Source organism: Musa acuminata, chromosome BXJ1-1 (genome assembly GCF_036884655.1).
Source record: "Musa acuminata AAA Group cultivar baxijiao chromosome BXJ1-1, Cavendish_Baxijiao_AAA, whole genome shotgun sequence".
Lineage (NCBI taxonomy): Eukaryota > Viridiplantae > Streptophyta > Magnoliopsida > Zingiberales > Musaceae > Musa > Musa acuminata.
In genome coordinates, this window is record NC_088327.1 from 34,452,670 (window position 1) to 34,477,203 (window position 24,534).

At 40.3% G+C, this 24,534-nt stretch overlaps 1 protein-coding gene across 1 annotated transcript in view; it reads right to left on the reverse strand.

Moving 5' to 3' along the window:
* Positions 1-11,568: 11,568 nt before the first annotated feature.
* The window catches only part of LOC135586406 (flowering time control protein FPA-like), a 32,481-nt gene continuing 19,515 nt past the window's right edge, over positions 11,569-24,534 (reverse strand). The window contains exon 6 of the mRNA XM_065190415.1: positions 11,569-11,906. The gene's annotated coding sequence lies outside the window, so the exon portion shown is untranslated. The remainder of the gene's footprint in view (positions 11,907-24,534) is intronic.

The window sequence follows — 24,534 nt, forward strand, 5'->3', positions numbered from 1 at the left end:
TCAAAAAGAAATGCAAACCAATTTATAGTGGTTCGATTGTTGTGACCTACATCTACTTTTAATTCCTCCTTCATCGAGGTTACCGACTTCCACTACCGATCTTTCTTCAATGAGTGAAGATCAACTACCCTTACAACTCAATTCTCCTTTTGATAGGTTCAGGAGAGAACTTTTACAACTCCGTTCACTCCTCTCTTACACAAGACTAACACTTAGAGCTTGAGAGGAATTCTCACAAGTTTACAACAGCATTTTTATTTCTTTTTGCTCTCAATTCTTGTGTATGTTAACCAGAGATGATAGGGGTAGTTATAAGCTTCAAGTGGATTAAAACATGAAGCCTAAAAGTATCTCATCTCGGGTTTCCCGGGTCCTGACAGTACTACCACCTATAGCACTAACATTGGACGGTATCATCACTTGACATAGTCTCGGAGACTGTGCCACAACGGTTCTACTTGTTATGTCACTGTTTGGGCCTTTTCACTTCGCCCAACATAGCCCAAATTTGGGTTTAATTAGCCCATAATTGAGTTAGCCCAATTCCAACCCAATTATATGCTAACTACGAATTTTAAGACATACATTGAGCAAATCAAGTCCGGTTAGTCTAGGTTTCTTTCAACGAGCTTCCGACGAACTTCTGATGATTTCTCGACAATGTTCCAACGGACTCCCAACAAGCTCCTGGACTTCATGACGATCTTCTTAACGAGTTCCGATGAGCTTCTTTGGCAAGCTCCTGGACTTCTCGGTTAATTCCAACTGAACTTCCAACAAACGTCCGGACTTCTGATGAACTCTCGAACTCCTAACGAAATCTCGTTCTTGACTCCGGGATTTCATTTTGCTTTATGCCTTGATCGCTATCGTAGTTAATCCTGCACACTTAAAACCTACTTCGATCTAGACAATTATTACAAAGCTTGAATCAAATGTTGTCCGGCATGTCATTGGTTCATCGATACTTCATCCGATTCTTCGGCACATAGTTCTCTCTTGCAGCCTATTGCCCAATTGGCCAGTTGACCTCCGCAACTCCAATTTCCTTAGCACAAATTTCGTTCTTCTTGGCTCGATGCCCAAACCTATGGCCCGAAGCCTTCTGCCGATATGTCGACCGGTCCTCCGGCTCGATGTATAATCTTCTATAAGTTCCACTCCGGCCCAACATGATTCTTCCTGCTTTTAATTGTCTCTCCTTGATCGAAACTTTCTACGTCACTTAAAACATAGATTAAATCATAAACACCATCAATTGGTTTCATCATCAAAATTCAAGATTTAATAATCTCCCCCTTTTTTATGATGACAACCAATTGATGACGGAGTTAACCTTAACTCTCTCTATCAATATGTCATATTGATGGAACCTTGAATTCAAGTCAAAGCAATATTTCATGATGAATATTTCATCATTGCATGCATTATTATCATAAGTTGAAATATTGCATGCATAATACCAAATCATCATGTATATTTTCAAAATATAAAATCATCATTATATACATGATTCCAAATCATCATTCATAAATACATCATACCTTCTCCCCCTCTGTCATCAACAAAAAGGAGAAGTGTATCTATCAAGTTTTATATATATATATATGAAAGCTTAACAATTTAGCAAATTTTTTTATGACTTTAGAACATGCAAACTAGTGAATTCTTTCTTCTCTTTTGAGAAGTGCAAGCTAGTAATTTTTTACTTCCTTTATAATGTTTGAACTAGCAATTTTTGCTTCCTTTGCAAAGAACAAGCTAGTGAAATTTTACAACATTTGACAATATGCAAACTAGCAACAATTTAAGTTTTGCAAGTTTGTAAATTTTGCTAAATGTGCAAGTTAGCATGTTTGCTTTTCTTTACGATGCTCAAACTAGCAAGTTTTAAAAAAAAAAAGCAAGATAGCTAGTTTAGAACATGCAAGCTAGCAAGTTTTTATTAAGACCCTAAAGTCTTATTGTAAAAAAGAAGAAGAGAAAGGGGATGATCACTTCGCGGGGATCGGCCTCCTAGGGTTTATCAAAAGATAAAATAGTATTTTTCGTAGATTACTAAAAAGAAGCAGTTGCATCTCTATTTATAGAGTTCCACCTAGAGTCCATCAGGACTTAAACTCTAATTATAAATAAATATTAAATAAATCTCTAGTTGACTTTAACTAAACCAAACTGACTCAATAAACAACTAGACTAAACAGACTCAATAAACATTATTCAAAAGCTCAGAAAAAGGATCCTAATAGTTCCTCCCTCTTCAAATCAGCCTTGTCCTCAAGGCTGAGGCAGCATCAATCTCGGGGAGCTTCTCTTTCAGCACTTCTGTCATAGGCTATCTGCAACGTATCACAACCCGTTGATCAAGTAAGTATGGTCTCCACTTTTTAACGGTGTAAGCAATAAGTCGGTCTTTCGGTGTAGTAATCATTGAAAAAAACTCCTGGCCTTTATTATCACAAGTTAAAATCCGTCCATCAATGATCTTTAGTTCGAATATGTCACAGCCCTCAATATGGTGGGCTAGTTGGGCTGTAACTTTCCTATCTATAAAATTATTAGTACTATCTATATCAATCAAAATAGTGACAGGTTGATGCTTTAAAGTTCCTCTGATTTTCATAGTTTGTGGGTTAGCATAGCCAGCCAATGCATGCACTGTATGTGTGATGGCTTCAATATCTTCATCAGGTTCCACACCTTCATAATCGAAGTCCAACTCTTTTGCTTTCGGTTTCGCTTTCGGTTCCTCTATAATTGGCTCAATCATCAGATGTTGCCCTTGTTTACATTGGTGCTCCATACTTCACTTTTCATCATAGTGCAAACCCCTTGCTGATCTTTCCTTGCTAATTTTTTTCTCATATAGATTTGCAAATGAGATCGTAGCTATCATAGTGCGGGGTTGACGAGCCTTAACTTCACACCGGATCTCTGGAATAAGCCCTTCAATAAATGTATCCAGAAGTTATCGGTCTGACCAATCTCTAGCTTGATTTGACAATCTTTCAAACCTACTATGATATTCTAACACTGTAGAAGTCTAACGAATTTTGATGAGCTGACAATCAATATTCTCATATTCGGATGGGCCAAAGCGAACAAGAAGCCCTCTTTTGAACTTCTCCCACGAAGGAACTCCGTAAACAGTTTCATACCAATCGTACCACTGTAGTGCATCTCCATCGAGCTGGATTGAGGCTATTTTCACCTTGGATTCTTCTGGAGTTCTGTGAAAATGGAAAAAATTTTCTACCCTAGAGATCCAACTGGTCGGATCCCCATCTTTCTATCTCGGAAATTCCATCTTCATGTGTAAGTAGTTTGTGTCATAATCTTGGGGTCTTTTTCCTATATTTTCAGATATGTGCAACGTAGAACTTGAGCCCCCATTTTGTTGAAATTTACTGAGGCTCTCCAGTAGGCTCTTTTTGAAATCATTAAGTGTTTCTTGCAGTCGGTTCTCAATTCTGATTTCCAATACTTCCATTTGTGCTTTCACCAAGTTATCAGTGGCCATTGCGTAAGACTGCAAATCTGTAATCTCAACTCCTGTTTTTGGTGTCAATCAAGGGCATCAACACTATCGATGTGAAGTTGCCGAGGAGATGGATGCCAAGGGAAGTGCTGCGGTCGCTGTGTTGGAGGAAGAGTAGCTGCCCTGTTTCTATCGTTGCGTGAGGTGAGAGCACCGGGGTCAGAAGGCGACTGATTCAAATAGCAGCAGACGATTATTAAAAGTTATGGAACTCCTCAACGATTGAACCGGCTTCCTTCACTGGCTTCGTAGCGTGTAGTTGGCCTGGTATGCTTTTTCGTGATTCAAAGCATCTCGCAAGAAAGCGGTCTATGCCCTTAGCCTGCTAACTATTATACTCGCTCCTATAGGTATCTCATTGATTGAAAGGCACTTTTTTAGCAATTGTGAAACGCCGGGCTTCCACATAATCTTCTCCCCGCTCCGTGTGTGAACACCTTGACTTTATTGTTGTTGGCTCTAGCTATTCTCTTCTGAAACCTTAGATGATACAAGGCCAGTAGCCTCATTTTATCAATACTATCCGGGGGCAAGCCTAATTGGAGTCTCAGGAAGTAAAGTTATTTTGATAGGTGACTCTGATATACGAGATTGTGATCCCCATTGGAAGTACGGCATCGATAGGTGTTGACAAATTGAATCATTCCCTTACCTTGAGCGATAGACTGACGGATCTTTGTATAGGCCCCTTTAGAAAATAGAAAATGGGTAATAGTTACGGCCCCATGGGTCCACTACCATGTAATATGACTCTTTTGGTTTTTCTAGAGTTGGGTCCTACTCCTAATTCCTCTTAGGCGGAAGAGATGCAGGTATCTTTTTCTTTGAATCAAATTGGCTATGCATTCTAGGATAAATATGCCTCTAGGCAAACTTCACTAGTTTTTGAATTCTATAAAGTAAAGTAAAGTATCCTATGGTAGCTGTTGTTCCGGTGCATAAAGATTCCAGTAGTGTAGTTCTCTCATGATTCATTCAATCGCTTAGAAAAGAAAGCTAGCTGCTATTGGGCCGACAGCCCAAATTCAACCCAATGTGAGCTTTATCAGCCCACATCTCACCCCCTCTTAATCTAACCCTAATTAACATTAGGAGAGTGGTGGCTACGTTTTAGAGGCAGAAAAATGCTATAAAAGGGCAGCAACACAGAGATCTTCGTAGCATAAAAGAGGAGAAGAAAAAGGTAGAAAAACAAGAGAAAGAAAGGGAAGAAAACAAGGACAACGCAGAGAGACTGTTCTCAATCATCTAGCAGTATTCTCATTTCAGGTTAGATCAAATCTATAGTAGACTCTTGCTGTAATTACTTGGGGAGGTTTTAGATATTGTGAACAGTGACGTAATCCTTATATCTCAGTTATTCTCTTGTGATTGTTGCTAGGGTTTAGGGCAAGAGATTGAGATTTGTATATTCATTATTCTCATAGTGGATTATCTCTAGTTTGCCCCCTGATTTTTAACCTTCACATTGGAGGGATTTTTCACGTATATCTTGGTGTTCTATTTGATTATGATTTCATTTAATTTCGTTGCATATCATGGCCTGTTAGTATTTGTTCATATACAAAAGTTATTCCACTTTATATACCATCAACTGATATCAGAGCAAGAGTTTTGATAATTTAATTTTTTATATTTGAACATGGAGGCTAGTAATATTTCTCGCATGATTAGTTTAAATAGAAACAATTGAATGATATGAAAACCAAGAATGGAAGATTTCTTGTATTGCAAAGATTTGTCTGAACCTTTGCAGGGGGATAGTGTAAAACCCACAACTATAACAGATGATAAGTGGAAAAGGTTAGATCGAAAAACAATTGGATTTATTCGATAGTGGCTTGATGATAGTATCTTTCACCATGTTTCTAATGAAATTTCTGCATATTCTCTTTGGAAAAAGTTGAAAAGTCTCTATGAAAGAAAAACAACTGACAACAAAGCTTTTTTGATAAAAAAAACTTGTGAACCTAAAATATAGAGAGGGTGCTTCTATTGTTGAGCATTTGAATAAAATGTAAAGTATTACTAACCGGTTATCCTCTATGAAAATGTCTCTTGATGATGAGTTGTAGGCATTGTTACTTCTTAGTTCATTACCAGAAAGTTGGGAGACACCAGTAGTTTCCCTCAGTAATTCTTTCCCTCAGTAATTCTGCGCTAGATGGTGTTGTCACTATGAGTCAAGTAACAAGCAGTTTGTTGAATGAGGAGTTGAGAAGAAAGAGTTCAGCAACATCTCAAAATGATTCCCAAGCACTTATCTCAGAGAACAGAGGAAGGTCAAAGTCTAGAAGTTATTCACGTATGAGTAGGAGCAAGTCATTACCAGAAAGTTGGGAGACACTAGTAGTTTCCCTCAGTAATTCTACGCTAGATGGTGTTGTCACTATGAGTCAAGTAACAAGCAGTTTGTTGAATGAGGAGATGAGAAGAAAGAGTTCAGCAACATCTCAAAATGATTCCCAAGCACTTATCTCAGAGAACAGAGGAAGGTCAAAGTCTAGAAGTTATTCACGTATGAGTAGGAGCAAGTCATTACCAGAAAGTTGGGAGACACTAGTAGTTTCCCTGAGTAATTCTGCGCTAGATGGTGTTGTCACTATGAGTCAAGTAACAAGCAGTTTGTTGAATGAGGAGTTGAGAAGAAAGAGTTCAGCAACATCTCAAAATGATTCCCAAGCACTTATCTCAGAGAACAGAGGAAGGTCAAAGTCTAGAAGTTGTTCACGTATGAGTAGGAGCAAGTCAAGATCAAGAAAAGATATTATTTGCTGTAATTATGGTGAGAAAAGACATTATAAGAACCAATGTAAGCAACCTAAGAAGAGCAAGAAAAATGGAAAATAAGTGGAGTCTATAGAGTCAAAAGATAATATCACAACTACAATGCAGGGTGGTGATTATTTGATTTTGTCTCATTCTGATGATATTTTTTCTTGTGTGTGTCAGGATCTTGAGTGGGTGATTGACACATGTGCTTCTTATCATGCTGCACCACGGAAGGAGTTTTTTGTTACATACAGGTCTGAAAATTTTGGTGTTGTCGAGATGGGCAACTATGGCACAGCAGACATCATAGGCATGGGTGATATCCATTTAAAGATCAACCTTGACTGCAAGTTGGTGCTTAAGGATGTGAGGCATGTGGTTAACTTGAGGCTGAATTTAATTCCGGTTGGAAAGCTAGATGATGAAGACTATGATAGCAGATTTCACAAAGGGCAATGGAAGCTCAATAAGGGTTCTTTTGTTATAACTAATAGAAAGAAATATCATACTTTGTATAGGTTACAGGCTAAAGCTTATGGTGAGCAGTTAAATGCTATAGAAAAAGACTTCAGTATGGAGTTGTGGCATAGGCGACTGGGACACATGAGCGAGAAGGGGCTGCAAGCTTTTTCCAAGAGAGAGGTATTGCCAAACCTCAGAGGTATACATCTGAACCCTTATATTGATTGTTTGGCTGGTAAACAACATAGAGTTTCATTTGCTAGTCCTGCTTTGTCTAAAAAAATGTATGCCTTAGACCGTGTTTATACAGATGTATATGGTCCTTTTTATAGATGATTTTTTCAGGAAAGTTTGGGCCTATGCTTTGAAGACTAAAGATTAGGTTATTAATTTCTTCAAAGAGTTTCATGCTAGGGTTGAAAGGGAGACAGAAAGGCAATTGAAATACATAAGATCAGATAATGGTGGTGAGTATACAAGATTATTTAATGATTATTGTAGGTCACATGGGATCCAACATGAGATGACAATTCCTGATACACCTCAGCATAATGCAATTGCAGAGAGGATGAACCGTACCATCATGAAAAAGATCAGATGTATGCTTTCACAGGCCAAGCTACCCAAAAGGTTTTGGGATGAGGCTTTGGGGACTACAGTTGATGTGATCAACTTATCACCATGTACAACCCTAGATGGTGATGTTGCAGAGCATGTATGGTCAGGGAAAGATGTTTCCTATAGGTATTTGAGAGTGTTTGGTTGTCGTGCATTTGTACATATTCCAGACAATGAGAGGTCTAAGTTGGATGGTAAAACTAAAGAATGTATTTTTCTTGGCTACTCACATGATCATTTTGGTTACAGGCTTTGGGATCCAGAAAAGCAGAAGGTGTTTAGAAGCAGAGACATAGTCTTCTTTGAGGATCAAACTTTTGAAAATTTGAAGAAGAAGGCACCAGCCAATACTTATGTAAAAGGATTAGCAGATTGTAACCCAATTACTCCTTCAGTATATCAGGGTGATGGGGGAGATGTGCAGGAAGATAGTGTAAAGCCTGATGTTGATTTACTTGTAGGACATGTTGAGCAAGAAGAAGTTAGAGAGCAACTTACCGTAGAACCTCAATTGAGAAGATCTTCTAGATAACGTTAACCTTCCAGAAGATACTCTACAAATGAGTATGTGATGCTTACTGATGTAGGTGAACTAGAGAGTTACTAGGAAACAGTTGAAAGTGAGCAGAAAGAGAAGTGGTTAGTTGCTATGCAGGAAGAGATGGATGCTCTTCAGAAGAACCACACTTATGATTTGGTGCTACTATCAAATGGAATGAAGGCCTCAAAGAACAAGTGGGTTTTCAGGTTGAAGATTCAAGAATATTGTACTCAACCAAAGTACAAAGCTAGATTGGTTGTGAAAGACTTTGGTCAAAAGAAAGGTATTGACTTTGAAGAGATTTTTTCTCCTATTATTAAAATGTCTTCTATTTGTGTTGCTCTTGGTATTGCTGCTAGCTAGGACTTGGAGGTTGAGCAGTTAGATGTGAAGACAATTTTCCTTTATGGGGATTTTGAGGAGGAAATTTATATGAAGCAACCAGAAGGCTTCAAAGTCAAAGGTAAAGAGAACTTTATCTGCAAATTGAAGAAGAGCTTATATGGACCAAAATAAGCTCCAAAACAGTGGTACATAAAGTTTGATTCATTCATGATAGAAAATGGATACAAAAGAATAACTTCAGATCATTGTGTGTATATCAAATGGTTTGGTGAGGATTTTATTATTCTCTTACTTTATGTTGATGACATGCTTATTCTTGGGAAAGATATATCTAAAATTGATAGATTGAAGAATGAACTAAATAAGTCTTTTGCAATGAATGACATGGGGCCAGCAAAGCAAATACTGGGTATGCAGATTTTTCGTGACAGGAAAAATAAGAAGATTTGGTTGTCACAGGAGAAATACATCGAGAAGGTATTGGAAAGATTCAGTATGAGCAATGCAAAGTCAGTTGGTTCTCCTCTTGCAAATCACTTCAAGTTGTACTTAGAACAGAGTCCGTCAAGTGATGAGGAGAAGGAGAAAATGCAAAAGGTTCCTTATGCTTCGGCAGTTGGAAGTTTAATGTATCCAATGGTATGTACAAGGCTAGACATCACATATGTAGTTGGTGTTACTAGCAGATTTCTTACAAATCTAAGCAAAGAGCACTGATAGTAGTGAAGTGGATTTTTAGATATCTCAAAGGGAGCTCTAAGGTTTGTTTAAGCTTTAGAGGTGGACCACATGTGTTGACAGGTTACACATATGCAAATATGACAAGAGATATAGATACGAGGAAGTCTACTTCAGGTTATGTACTTACTTTTACAGGGGAAGCTGTGTCATGATAATCCAGGTTGCAAAGGTGTATTGCTTTCTCCACCATTGAAGCAAAATATATTGTTGCTATAGAGGTATGCAAAGAAATATTATGGATGAAAGAATTCTTACTTGAGGCTAAAACAGAAAAATTATGTGGTGAATTGTGACAGCTAAAGTGTCATCCATTTGTGTAAGAACTCAATATTTCATTCCAAGTAAAAGCATATAGATGTTAGATACCATTAGATTCGAAATGTATTTGAAAAGAAGCAGTTGCAGCTTCAGAAAATTCACACAGATGATAACGGAGCAGACATATTGACAAAGACTTTACCAAAAGAAAGACAGAAGATATGCCGACAGCTGGTCGGCATGGCTTCACATTGAGGAGTCATGGGACAGCCTCCCTTATGGGCTGAAGGGGGAGGTTGTTGGGCTGACAGCCCATATTCAGCCCAATGTGGGCTTTATCAGCCAACATCTCACCCTCTCTTAACCTAACCCTAATTAACATTAGGGGAGTGGTGGTTACATTTTAGAGATAGAAAAAGGCTATAGAAGGGTAGCAACGAGGGCAGTAACACAGAGATCTTTATAGTAGAAAAGAGGAGAAGAAAAAGGCAGAAAAATAAGAGAAAGAAAGGGAAGAAAATAATGACAACGCAGAGAGACTATTCTCAATCATCTAGCAGTGTTCTCATCTCAGGTTAGATCAAATCTACAGTAGACTCTTGCTGTGATTACTTGGGGAGGTTTTAGATATTGTGGATAGTGACGTGATTCTTGTATTCTAGTTGTTCTCTTGTGATTGTTGTTAGGGTTTAGGGCAAGAGATTGAGATTTATATATTCATTATTCTTATAGTGGATTATCTCTAGTTTGTCCCGTGATTTGTAACCTTCACATTATAGTGGATTATCTCTAGTTTGTCCCGTGATTTGTAACCTTCACATTGAAGGGGTTTTTCACGTATATCTTGATGTTCTATTTGATTGTGATTTCATTTAATTTCGTTATATATCATGATCTGTTAGTATTTGTTCATATACAAAAGTTATTCTACTTTATATCCCATTAGTTGTAGATCTGGAAGACCGAATATTCCCTATTAGACTATCAATCCATCTGAACTAAAGGAAAGCGCATACCCTTCACCGGAGAGTTAGAGTTGTTTCTATACTAATTGCTTGCATCAAAGCCTTTGTAGTTGCTCGCCCTTATAGACAAGTTGTTTCTTGCTCTAGTAGTAGCTTGGCTACTTTCACTTATTAACGCTGCTTGGCCAGGGATTAATGCGAACACGTCTCTCTCCTCCTTTCATTTCTACTTGGTCTGGGAGATTCTAGAGACTAAAGATACAGCGAACTCTAACATATATCTCAAGAAGACATGTATCCATTGCTCCACTGGCATAAATAAAGTTAACCATTTATGCAGATAGGACCTCCTTTCAGGACGAATCCACCATTGTTTCGGGTCTGACTACCAATAATAGAACTCTTCCGTGATGGTCTAAAGCCTTTTTGCCTTTACGGGCAGCTATTCGTCTTCAACCATCATTACTGTGCTAATAAGGATAAATCACCTGATTCAAGGCCTGATGGTACCTCCCTAAGATTTATGATGCTCCTAGACTGAAAGGCAAGTAAGCGATCTGCACCGCTTCGATCTCTTCCCTTGCTCTCCCCCATTAAGTACTCTTCCCTTGCTCTCTCATTAAGTAAGTTAAGGATCGGGCCAAAGATAAACCCCAGCCAAGTATACTAAAACCCCCTATAATGAAAAAGAATTACCCTATATTAGCTCCAGTTATCCTTTCGGTAAAGGGTCCTTTTTGACATTAGACATAAACCAATCTTTCCAATATTAACAGCAGCTATGGTTTCTCCTTTTAAGCTTCTTTGGATGAGAAACTTAGCTTTGATCTTTGATTTCTCTGCTCAATGATTTATATGGATTTCTATCACTCACTCTTTATTGGAAAATTGCTTTTCATTTTATATTAGGGGTCTTGCTTGCTTGCTCTAGCCTCAAGGCCCATAGAAGGTCCTTTCGTCTTAAAGAGAAAGAGTTCCTAATTTACAGTTTACAGTGATTTACTACTAAACTATAAGAGACAGCTATTCAACAAAAAAGATGTAAGCGTCAAAATATACAGAGATAGAGACTTCATCAAAGAAAGAGGAAAAGCTGTTTAACCAGTTTATTTCTACTGTACATATATGTATATATATATATATATATATATATATATATATATATATATATATATATATATATATATACATATACATATATATACATACATACATACATACAAACATACATATTTTTATAAATATATACATACATACATATATCACCTGTCTGCTGTAGCCCGAGGAAAATGGGAGATAATGATAGTGGGAATTAAAGAGAAAAATGATTGGAGAAAAATAAGTAATTATATATGACTAGATTCCTTCATAAGTAGGCATGCTCGTGGCATCCCGTATGGTTGCACAAACAACAAATTACATATGACTTCCAGCGAGTGCCACAGGCAAGAATAAGAAACACAAAATGTCTTCTTCTAAGAGAGAGCAGGCGGAAGAGATTACATTAATTACACTTGGCCTTTAACCTGTCATTGTGAGGCGAGACTACATGCAGTAAGATTTTTCCGTCCGACCAAACCAATTGGAAAAACTCCCCATGTTTTCGCCAATGTCGCAGATTTGCTGTGCCGAGTATGGGAGGACAGCTAGCGATCCACATATCCACCTACAGCAAGGAAACAAGAAATTAATTAAGAAGCGGTAGAAGCCACATTTGTGACGAAACTGTGTCACATTAATTCTTATAGAGGTTTTATAAGGGCGACTATTTATGCAAGCAACAGTATCACTTTATCATCTTGATTAGCCTTTTTAAGGCTCGTGTTTAATTATTTGCAACCATGAATGATTGCGCGAGTCGCACAGATAACTCAGCAGAACCAAGGATCAAAGACGATAAAGAGTACACGGGCATGCTGACCGCTGAGTACAACCTTCTCAAGTTTATCCGCCCATAAACACAACATTATTGTGTTTAACTAACACCTTTTAATCCCCTAATCCCAGGGTTTGGTTTAGTTTGTTTGTCCGAGAAATGAAGCCAACATTACAAAGATCAATACCAAATTAGCTAGGCAATCATAGCTTAAGAAGCCTCAAAAAATAGATGGCAAGGGAACTGTCTTGTATCCGAAACGAAAACCGAATCGTATGTTCCGAGATGCACACTAGATATTACTCCATTGCAACGCACGTAATAGAACATTTATAGATAATGTGGAAACAAGGCTGAGGCAAATATCGAGACTGCAGGGCTGATCTTGGAGTTGGAATACACAATTTGAGTTATGGCCTTCGGAACTTGAAGCGGAATTATAGAAACAACAGAGTAATTCTACCCCATTTAACAATCTCTTAGAGTAAGACTAAATCATGAAAAGAAAGCCTCGCTGCTATTAACATCAAAATGCTGGCAATGCATAACAAACAGACGAACTGCAGTGATGAAAAGCTTGGTTATGAATACACACACTATGAAAAAGTCTCGTATAATAACAGGCAAAATAGGTGCTTACACTGATTAACTAGCATGCAATTCTCAGATGATGCCATGAGAAATATTTTAGTAGGAAAAACATACCAACTTCCCTAGTCTATTAGAGAATCCCTAATTCTTGCTGTATAAACCAATTTCAACTCAAATTATGTAGTATGAAATGAGCAATTTGATAAACCTTTTTTTATGGAAAAAAGAGAAAATTACAAAGTATGCATGTGGTTTTATTTACAAGAGAACTATTTGATTTTTACCTCCAATTGTATAACCTTTTATCTTGCCATATCCAACTGTAGTATAACTAAATTGTAACAAGGTTTTCTACAACCACTTTACATATAAATAAATATATATATATAATAATTTTCCAAATCTATCAAAGACCACACAAGCAATATCAGTTTAATTCTTCTGAGCATTTTCTGTTATCAAAGTGTGCCAATATAATTGCACAAACAACAAACAGTAGTAAACGCGTTTCGAGCGTAAGATAATTCAACCAAGTCCACTTCCTACACAATCTTCTCCAAAATCTTATCCTAATTTTAGAAGTTAAAATTTCAGTTTCAAGAAACCTAGAGAGCTTATCATAATGTCAGGCATTTGCATTGTCACCATCTTAGCTGTCCTAACCTTTTTGAGATCCCATCTCCACTTAGCCACCTTTATGGCAGCAACTTGCAGCGAGAAACAAATAGGTGACTCAAAGCAGCTCCCACAAGTAACTAAAATCCCAGAGTGCAGACTCCAAACAGATTCCTGAAGGCTTTAATCTACTTCCAGTCCTTCGACCTGAATTTAGGCTCCATCTCCACAATCATAGATGACTAAAAATCACAATCAAATTAGACAATGCTTGCCATTACTCCACTCATCTAACTCCGAGGAAATAAATATCACCTCTATATAAACGCAGCTGCACTATGTATACAATAACAAGCATAATATACACCACGAAAAAATTATATGCTCCAAACTCACATAACTAATTATGCCAGTATCTATATTTTGATTGATATAGGTCACTTCCAGAACTTATATAAAACTATTAGAATATTTCCAGAACTAATTTTGCTAATAAAACTCACATAAAACAATTGACTGTCAATTATGCCAGTATCTACATTTTGATTTATATAGGTCATTTCCAGAACTAATTTTGCTCATAAAATTATTAGAATACTTCCAGAACTTATATAAAAGCTCGGACTGCCAAATGGGCAAACTAGTAAGCATTCCTCAAGACAGCATGATGGTTCAACCATCCTAAATAGAAAATTTGTGCAACATATTGCAATTATAGATGATTCTGATAGTCAATCATATAAAAATTCAGCAAATTTCTCAGCTCTTAACAATGTAGAAAAATGTGAAGACAGCATTCGAGTTAAAACTCCTCTAAATTTACTTTAGCGCTGCAGCAGTTGACAAGCTCGATTGCAATCATGAACTCTTGGCATCATATACCCTCAACTAGCCTGAATGGATGTTCTAATCAATGACCTTCAACTTGTCTAAGACTCTGGTTCTAAGCAAACCAAGTCTTACCGGCTTTTGTAGATGATTGTAATTCTAGGCTGAAATGCATAGATAATTTAGGAAAATTTAGAAGTCTTAGCTACCAAAAATTATCATGGCCTCTAGCATTGAACTCTATTCCTATATTATATGTTTATTTGTTTATTTGTGTCTAATACATCTAGTGCCAGGCAGCATAATCTTAAAAAAATTACAACAATATAGTTATCCCAACTTGTACATAAGATTTGCATGTCTAATAGATATCAAACCCCATCAGACAATGGGACCAAGCATTTAGAATGAATGATTTTGGACCTTAAAACAAACAAATGCAAAGTCAACATCTTTCCCAAAGTACAAGATAACTAGAAAACAATAATTGAAACAGGAAATGATTTTCGCCAAACTTTATCAGCAACCATGAGACTGATTAAAGATGAGAAAACATATGTTAGCTAGGTCAAAAAATGAAATAAATACTGTGAAGAAACAGTTTCAATTAGATGGATATAACAGAGAGATCTACAAAAATAAACCATATGGATATAAAAAGAGGTGCAGAAAAATAGGGAGAGCTAAAAAATCAGAGCTTGTCGCTTAATTGTTTTAGCAAATAATTAACATATACCCTAAGATTGGTTGCTATGGATCAACCAGCAACTCAATGTGTCCCTAAACATTGTAGCTTAGCCAAGCATTGGTTGGAAAAAGAATCTTAATCTCAGTGATTTAAAAAGCGCTAGGCGCCAAAAGGCGCCAAGGTCCAAAAACGCCCGAGGCGCTAGGCGCTTGCCCGAGCAAAGCGAGACGCTAAAATATTAAAATATATAATATAATTAATAAATATAATTATTTAACAGTATTAAAATCAAAATAATATATTATTAATCTAATAAATACAAATACATTACTGTTATTGTTAACAATATACAGTATACTGTTAACAGTATACTTTCGAAAGAGGAGAAGGAAGAGGAGTGTAAGGGAAGACCGAGGGTGCAGTGACAACGGTAAAAGTGAGCAGCAACAGTGAGAGCGGCGACAGTCGCAACGGCAGCGGCGAGCAGCGGCAACGACAACAGGAGCGGGAGCGGGAGAGGCGCGTGGCGACACCGACAGCGGCAGCAAGCAGCAGCAGCGGGAGCGACGATAGTGGCAGCGAGCAACGGCAGCGGGAGAAGCGACAGCGGTAGCGGCAACAAGCAGCGGCAGCGGTAGCGGTAGCGTGAATGGCGAGCAACGGCGACGGTAGCGGTAGCATGAACGACGAGCAGTAGCAGTGGTAGCGGTAGCGTGAACGGCGAGCAAGGTTAGGGTTGGGCAACGACAACTGATATCAGTGCTTTAGTTCGTTCGATTGAACCAACTAAAGCACCGGAGACCGAACCAGACCTAAAACGCTAGTTCGGTCACCTGGTTTAACCCAGGCGCTTGCCCGAAGCGCCCGATGCCTGGGCTCGGGCGAGTGCCCAGGCGGCACCTCTTTGAAGCGCGTCGCCTAGAAGTGAAGCGAGCTAGGCGAGCGCCTGAGCGCCTATTGAAATCATTGCTTAATCTTAAAATCAGGTTGAATTTGGCTCAAAATCATGGACAATTCCATATAGACCATATTCTAATATGCTTTTCTCTATAGTAGCCCAACACTATCTCACGCATCCAAAATAATTCTATCCCTTGCAAACTACCAATACCAAACAAAACAAAAACAACTTGGCCAAACTCTACAATGGTTATACAAGACCAACGCCATCCTGCTAGTCTCTATCACATCATGGCTTGCTTTGAACAACATAAGTTAGTTTACTGCACTAAGGTGACAACGAATCTCCTTGGCAAGTGACTACTGGTGTTAGTAATAGTTTGTAATTTTGGAACTGCATTTTTGTATATTATAATATGAAAGACTGTCAAGAATTGGATAACATGAACAGACTTTCTTACCATGCTATGTCACATCAGCATTACAATGACATCAGAAGTTCGACCTAAAGCCTAGCAAGCAACTTTAGATAGCTTGAGGATGCAATTAATGGGCTGCTTGATTAACTCAAGTGGAGCAGTGAGGGTTGTTTTTACAAGCTAATTTCACATACATGATTCAGTCAAATGATAGCCACACCTGACACGAATCCATATTTACCGAACAAGTCTGAAGACATTTTTATGAAGCTGTTTCCTCTAAAACAATAGAAAAGAAAGATTGAATGGAAAAAATGAAAAGAAAAATGCAATACATACTCAAGCCAACCTCACCACAAATTGGCTTGCCGGTCCTAAGCAGCAGGAATCTCAGTGGAAGACAATAAAATAACCCTAATGATTGTAAGAAATGAAGCATGCCAAAAAAAGCAGAGTGATTTGTTGGGTGATGTTTGAGTTTACTATGTAAAAAACTACCAGTATCAGGTTCATTTCAAACATCAGTGGTCCTCATGGAAAGTTACTTGTCCTGTTTAACTCAAGAATGCTATTAAGCAAGGTCCGCCATACCATACCATACCGGAGTTTCGACCCGGGCTCGGTACGGTACGGTACGGTACCGGTGTACCGGGCGGTACACCAGGGCGTACCGAGCGGTACACCCTGGTGTACGCTACAGTGTAGTACTGTAGCACTGTAGCGGTACAGGGCGGTCCGCGTACCGAGTACCTGGCGGACCGGTACGTACCGCCCTGTCATGGACTTAGTTGGTTTTGCCTAAGTCGTGTGGCACCCTTGCGTGTCCGTCCGCAAAGGTCAGCCTCCCCGAAGCCTCCCATTGTCCCTTAGGACCAACAAAAGAGAGAACGGGTTAGAGAGAACGCCTCAATCGGGATCCACAAGCAAACATCTCTGAAAAACACTTCATAGACAATGCAAATTACAAACAGACTTTACAAGCTCTGAACAGTGGCACAACAAAGGGTAAAATGGTCCATTACAGACCGAAAATCTCTCGCACGTGTCCACATGACACAACCTTTATTTACAAGCCTAAAGAGGCCACCAACCCAACTAAAATGGGACTATCAAGCCTTCGGCCACCCCTCTACCTGCTGTACAAGGCATGAACATGCCAAAAGACACGAACATACATAAGCATTACATCAAACATCCTGTTTCGAAGTTTGTCCGTGACATTCTCCCCCACTTATTCCTTCGACGTCCACGTTGAAGCCTTTGTCGACACTGCAACCCCTCGCCTTGCTGATTCTTCAATATTCTGCTCCAACTACAATGCGCCTCTCGGCTCCTAGCTGCTCTCCACTGCTGTTTTTGAGTAGTCGAACCTTTGATCCACCATGCTGCTTCAACTCACCAATGACTCTGACTCTGGTGTGGGGTTGGCTGAGTTGTGTTGATCCTTGTTGATTCCTGCGGATCCCCCAGATGAAGGAAAAGACCATCCTTACTGCGCCAGTCTCTCAAATTTCTCATGCTGCTTGAACTGGGTGGATGCTTGTTGGAGCTTTAACGAGCATCATCTCGCAAACTTCTGAAGTTTTGGGTCCTTCCTCCACGAAATTTGCTCATTGACTCTTCTTTCACTTAGTTGTCACATCCAAGTAGGTTCGCATCACTTCCGCTTTCGATTGGCATTTTGTTGGGAAATGAAGCGGACAATCTACTCTCAGTAACACTGATCACCGTTGGTGAGGATTTGACAACTATTGTCTTCCATTATCTTCGAAGGGTCTTTGAACATATGCAAAGCTCCTCTGCTGGATAGATAAGAGAATTGGGGTACTCGGTTTCGCCCATTCTCTTAAGAGTTGAGAAGGCAAAGGTTACTTGACTTCGCCCGCCTCCTCGAGGTTGTACTCCATGCATCGAGCTGGTTACTGGCCTTCGCCTGCTCTTTGCTCACACTTCTGAAGCACTTGAAGTGTTTGCACTCCTTGCGTTGAGTTAGCTACTGTGATTCACCTTCTCAATGCCATTGAACTTCTGGAATGCAGGAAGTTTTCACCCCAACTTGGAGTAGTTCTCTCATAGGTTTGGTCGCCTCTGGGATTGTACCGTCTTCTCCATCAACCCTACCGCCTACTCCACTGAGTAGCAAAGGTACAGCACCGCGTACTGCTTACTTCGTTCCTTGGTTATGCACTCTTGAATGACCCGAAATCCTTCACTTTCGGCTATCTTGATGAGAAGCACATTGACACCGGTCTTACGAAGTTCTTCGGCCTCTGCCCTTCAGCCTTGTCACGATACTTGGAGATTGCCTCTGCATGCTCCACCTCCTAGGCCCCTTTCACGACCAAGCGCTCTCCCTCCATGAGAGCAAGGGATTAATGACTTTCACAGAAGTCCCGCCTCTGCGGTACCATGGCGCTGCCATGCCCATGGCCCTACTATCCGTCGCCTCGCATCTGCATCCCTTTTCTTCACGATCAGTAGAAATGTTTCCGTGGCACTCCTCTGAGTCCACCTCCATTCTAACTGATGCTTGATTTTGGGTAGCTAAGTCCCTTTGGACTCGTTGTCGCTTCCTCGCCCCTTTCGACCCCCTGCTTCAACACCTCTGTGTTCTCCAAGCAGTCCATTTGGTCGATGGAAAGACAGACTGCAACTCCCATGCATGGCCTCTGCCATCACATTGTAGGGTTTGCACCGATTCTGTTCTCCTTAGCTTCCTTGGTAGCAACGTTCGCTTACTCGGCCTTGTCCTCTGACTTGCCGGGCTCCCTTAAGCGAATATGAGCTCTGGAGAAGTCCAACTCTCCAACTGCTTCGATCATACCTCTGCATGATCAAGTCCCTCCCATGGGACTCACTGGTACTTGCATTCGAACTTTTTCCCTTAGTGGAACACAGCCCCCATATGCTGATGACCAAGGTTTTCATCCGATGCAAAATTCGATGCACGCCCGGAAGACCCGCCTCTGCGGTACCATGGCCTTCACTCCTTGAATCCATAGCCCTTCTTGCCGTCGTGTTGTTCACCGAAGTGGAGCTTCCAGTAGCTCCCGATCATACCTCCATATGATCTAGTCCCTCCCGGGACAAAGTCGTGTGTATCGCATTGCCACGAACTGTTCCACCACGATCTGCTGCACCATGTCGCCTCCTGGTGACATCTCCATTGCATTCTGATCCTTGTGGAATAAACTCGAATTGTGAACCCTCCATGTGTGGCCTCTGCCAATACATCGCAGGGTCTCCTCCACCTTCAATTTTGTTCGCTCCTTTGGCAATCGACATTCATCCACCCACTCTTGGGTCACACCTAGATGAAGCACCGCTCTAGGACAGTCCGTCGCCTAGTAGCTCCCGAAGTCCACCGACTTCACTGTAATTTGTGCACCATTGTCTGGATCCTGGGCCTCTACCCCTACCAGCACAATCTCCGCTGCGCACCGCTTCCTTCATAGCAACTCGAATGGCAACACTGTGGCATATTCTTCAAGAGTACCCGCTTCTACGTCCTCTTGCCCCGTGCTAAGGCCTTCTGTACCCAACTTCGCCTTCGCAAATTGAGTCGCCTTAGTTCCTCCATCAAATGCTTCTCCGAGATAAGGTGCATGTGCCCCGAAGCTCCCTTCGTCTTTGGCACCATGCAAGATGAGTCCGCTCCGTCAGAATGAAGGACCCATGGAACAACATGATCCTACTCTTGCCTCTGCAAGAGTTCATGTCCTTGACCTCTGTCTAAGGAAAGCACTGTGCCTCTGCTCCACGTTCCAACTTCTATGATGGCTCCCTTCATGCGGCTTGAGTACTTCGCCAAGTTAACCCAAGCTGCTCCTCTCCTCGTTTTCACATTGAGTTGATGGTGGCCCTCGCGCCCACCATTCCACGGGTCAGCCCTCTCTTGAGTCCGATCTCCACATCAACTCCAAGTGTGCCTTCATTTAAGTTGCTTTGGGTCGCTCCCCCACTTGATCTCGCAATGCATCCACCTATGCATTCTCTCAAGCGAGATCATGCGACGACTCCTCGCCGCTTGCTCAGTCCATCGAGCTTCGTGGAGTTGTTGTTTGTTGAGGTACTCCTCCTCAACATGTGAGGTCCGTCTCACATGATTCTCCCTCTGGAGAGCCGGGACTTATCCCTCCTGGATAACTGTCCCATGGGAGCAATATCTCTCTTCGTTTCAGAGACCACCATCCCTTTGGACTACTTCGATCTGCTGAACAAACTGTGCATTGTTCTGCCTCCTGCAAACGCACTTGCTAGATTGCGACTCCCCGTCAATACAGTCCCCACTGCACCCCTCAAGGTCTAGCAACATGCTGAACTCGTTGCACACTTCAGCCTCCTACGGACGTATCCTTCACATGCCAAAGAGAAAGTTTCAATGCTCCATGGCACCGAGTTTCGGTCGCCTTGGGATGGCCAGGAACATTCCATCGTCCGCATACAAGCCCATGCATGAGTACCAAATTCTTCGAGTTAGCAATTCCCCTCACCTCTGTGAGCTTTGCATAACTCTTTTGGTCGTTGAGCAACTCATTCCACCTTGGATGGTCTCATCCTTTGCCAAGCGCCTCGCTTGCCTTGAGCACCATCAAGTATTATTGTCAACGTTGAGCCACAGCTCAAACTCAGCCATCCCAACCTTTGTGCGCTCCAAATTCTTCCAAGCTTGCCTGTTCTCGTGGTACCTCTTGCGCGAAGGGTTGGCCATTCCTCTGAATGCCAATGTCAAATGCCCGCTCCTCCGAGCGACTCCTTTTCCCTACATCTCCATGCTCGTTTTTCCCCTAAACGGTCGCGCGCGTGCTGACTGCCCTCAACGCAGCCCCGCTAGGTCCCCCACGTTTGCATGCTAAGTGTTACTATGAGTGCTTGTCCCGCTCTGATACCATCTGTCACGGACTTAGCTGGTTTTGCCTAAGTCGTGCGACACCCTTGCGTGTTCGTCCGCAAAGGTCAGCCTCCCCGAAGCCTCCCATTGTCCCTTAGGACCAACAAAAGAGAGAACGGGTTAGAGAGAACGCCTCAATCGGGATCCACAAGCAAACATCTCTGAAAAACACTTCATAGACAATGCAAATTACAAACAGACTTTACAAGCTCTGAACAGTGGCACAACAAAGGGTAAAATGGTCCATTACAGACCGAAAATCTCTCGCACGTGTCCACATGACACAACCTTTATTTACAAGCCTAAAGAGGTCACCAACCCAACTAAAATGGGACTATCAAGCCTTCGGTCGCCCCTCTACCTGCTGTACAAGGCATGAACATGCCAAAAGACACGGACATACATAAGCATTACATCAAACATCCTGTTTCGAAGTTTGTCCGTGACAGCGCGGTATGGCCGGTACGCTTCGATACGACAGACACTGCTATTAAGTTTAGCCAATGACCAGTGCATGCATGACTGCATAGTCGGATAAGACCAAGTGACAAACATTAATTCATGCCAAACAAAGGTCAGGGCTTGGAAGTCAATCCAAGCAAGTATACACCGAAACAAGGATTAGTTAAAAACTTTCTGTTCACCGAAAAAAATGTGAGTCAAGGTACTTTCGATCTACATTTGCATGAAAACTTAAGTTAAACAATCAGTACAGCTTTAGCTGTAGAGCGCAGACACAACTTCACATAATCAATAAATCATCATTACCACTCTTGAAATTCTGGCTGCATAAGGGGGCATACTGCACTAAGTCCATCAAAATTTAACTCAGCATTCAAATCAGGCATCATAAGATTTGTCAGACCAACCTGGTCATATCATTTTTATCATACAGAGCAGATCTTATGTAATTTTTATCATTATGTGGATAGCTAACTTTTGAAATCTTTTGTGGAGTTTCTAATATTCCTTTTTGCTCTAGCTTCATTTTCATCAGACCTAAATAATGACAATTGTCAATGGAAAATTTGCTATGTCCCAATTATCAAAATTGGATGAAGGGTTGGGCTATTATACAACGTTGATGTGCTTCGTATTAGCAACTTGAACATAAACCTTTCAAGTTACTTCATTTAAAGTTCTTTACATTATTAACTCAATACCCGACAAATTAATGTTATAGTATACCTAGTATAATGCATAGATGAGTAGCCTCATGGATAGCACTAAGGTTTGCAATACATATGTGTAATGCTCGGAATGGATGGTATGTACTGGTCCGATAGGATACTGATATGTGGACCGCCCTCTACCATGTGGTACCGATCACTTGACCTCGTATTGAGCGATACGAGGTCTGTATAGGATGGTAATGGTCGAAATATGACTGTTACCGACCTGTACCAGTCGATACGTTCGGATTTCGACCGTTATCGATCAAGGGCTGAGACAACATCGAGTCAAAACGTGGTGGAAGGAGCCGAACAACATTGAGTTAGACTACTCTAGGAACTAAAGACACCCAACAGTCACAATCGTTCGCCCAGCGTACAAAGGCAAAGGCAAAGGAGAAGGCAGTAGCATCAACTAGGCCGTTGGAAAAAATCGAGTCAAAGCGATGAGACACTACATGACATACAGTGTATCAATACACTATGTTGTGAGATCAATTTCAAGATTGGGTCTAACAAACATATCATATTGATATACAGATATATAAAATCGAGAATCCCGATCCACCACCTGTAGTGTCCTATTATTCTTTTTGGTAGTAGAACCTGGTATATCAATCGATTGATTATTTAATTCATTAGAATCAGCGATTTCAATAGGTGCACGGGCTTGGCGAGGCGAGGCCCGAGCACCTCGCTTCATGTCCATGTGGCGCGCTTCAAAGAGGCACGCCGCCTAGGCGCTCACCCAAGCCTGGGCGCCAGGCGCTTCGGGCGAGCGCCCAGGTTAAACCAAGCGACCAAACTAACGTTTTACATCTGGTTCGGTCTTCGATTCTTTAGTTGGTTCAATCGAACCAATTAAAGCATCGATATCAACCTCCCAACATCCCTTTCGTGACTTCCCCAACCCTAACCCTGCTCATGATTCTGTCGTCGACATTTCTTCTTTGCTGCCATTGCCTCTCTCCGCTACTGTTGCCTCTCTGTTGTCAGTACTCTCCGTTGCCACCGCCACCATCGCTGCTTGCCGCTGCCACTATCGTTGCTCGCCGCTCCCGCTGCTCTCAGTCAACAGCCTCAGTCTTACTCTTACTCACTCTTCTCAAATCAACTCGATAGTATACTGTTAACACTATATTAAAAGTATATTGTTAACTATATACTAGTAACAATATTTTTATTTATTTAAAATTATTGTTATTATTTTGAATTTAAGAATTTTTGTTAATGTGACATTGTGATTTTGTACTTTAGATTTTCTCAATTTAATATCATATTTTTATTTAAATAATTATATTTATTAATTATATTATATATTTTTATATTTTAACGCCTTGCTTCGCTCGAGCGAGTGCCTCGGGCATTTTTGGACCTTGACGTCTTTTGGCACCTAGTGTTTTTTAAATCACTAATTGTAATCTTAAAGTTTAAGTTGTACAAGAAATAATACAATAATTCAAATAATTTCTTTGCAGATAATTCAATATTAACGGAAGGACGATCTAAAACATACCACAAAGCTACTCCTCAAAGCCCGAAAAAGATATATGACACTATTCTTTCCTAATTTATATTATTTTTATTGAAATTATACTAAATTTATATTTATTTCTAACTTAAAAACCCTAATATGACTTTTTTTCTATTTTTCAAGTATTTTTGAATTTTTTTTATTATTGTACACCCTGACGTATCGTCGATATGCCTCGGTATATACTATACCAAGCAGTACATCGGTATAAACCGAAATTGCAATTCTTAGATAGCACAAATGGTACGTTATAGTGTAAAAGCCAGAATTTATCTCATGTACCTAGTAACTCGAGTTTAGATATTTTAAACAACATGGTTCGCCAATATCAAGTGAAAAGTTTCATGATTAAATCCTACAATAAAAAGTATATAAAAGACAAGATAAAAGCTAAGACCAAAATCACTAAGTGCTCACTTGTACCAAGGTACAAATTACCCTAGAGTTCTTATTATAAGACCAAAATCACTAATAGCCTAGATGTGATTCTACTAGAGTTCTTATGATGTAACTACAAGCATTGAGTTGATGACCGTATCAATCAGCAGGTCTACAGTATTGTGTGCCTCTTTTTTGAAGTTGTTTTCTGAACTTGGCTAGTAAGTTGGCAGTTGGCACCATGCAGAAACGGATTCTGATATGTTGACATACAGTCATGAGGCTGAAATTACGGTAAGATTCAATAAAGCCTTCTCAATTTTAATTTACAGAGACATACTACTAGGATAACTGGAAAACACGTTTGTTTGAGTATTCAAACAAAACCACAAATTGCAAGAG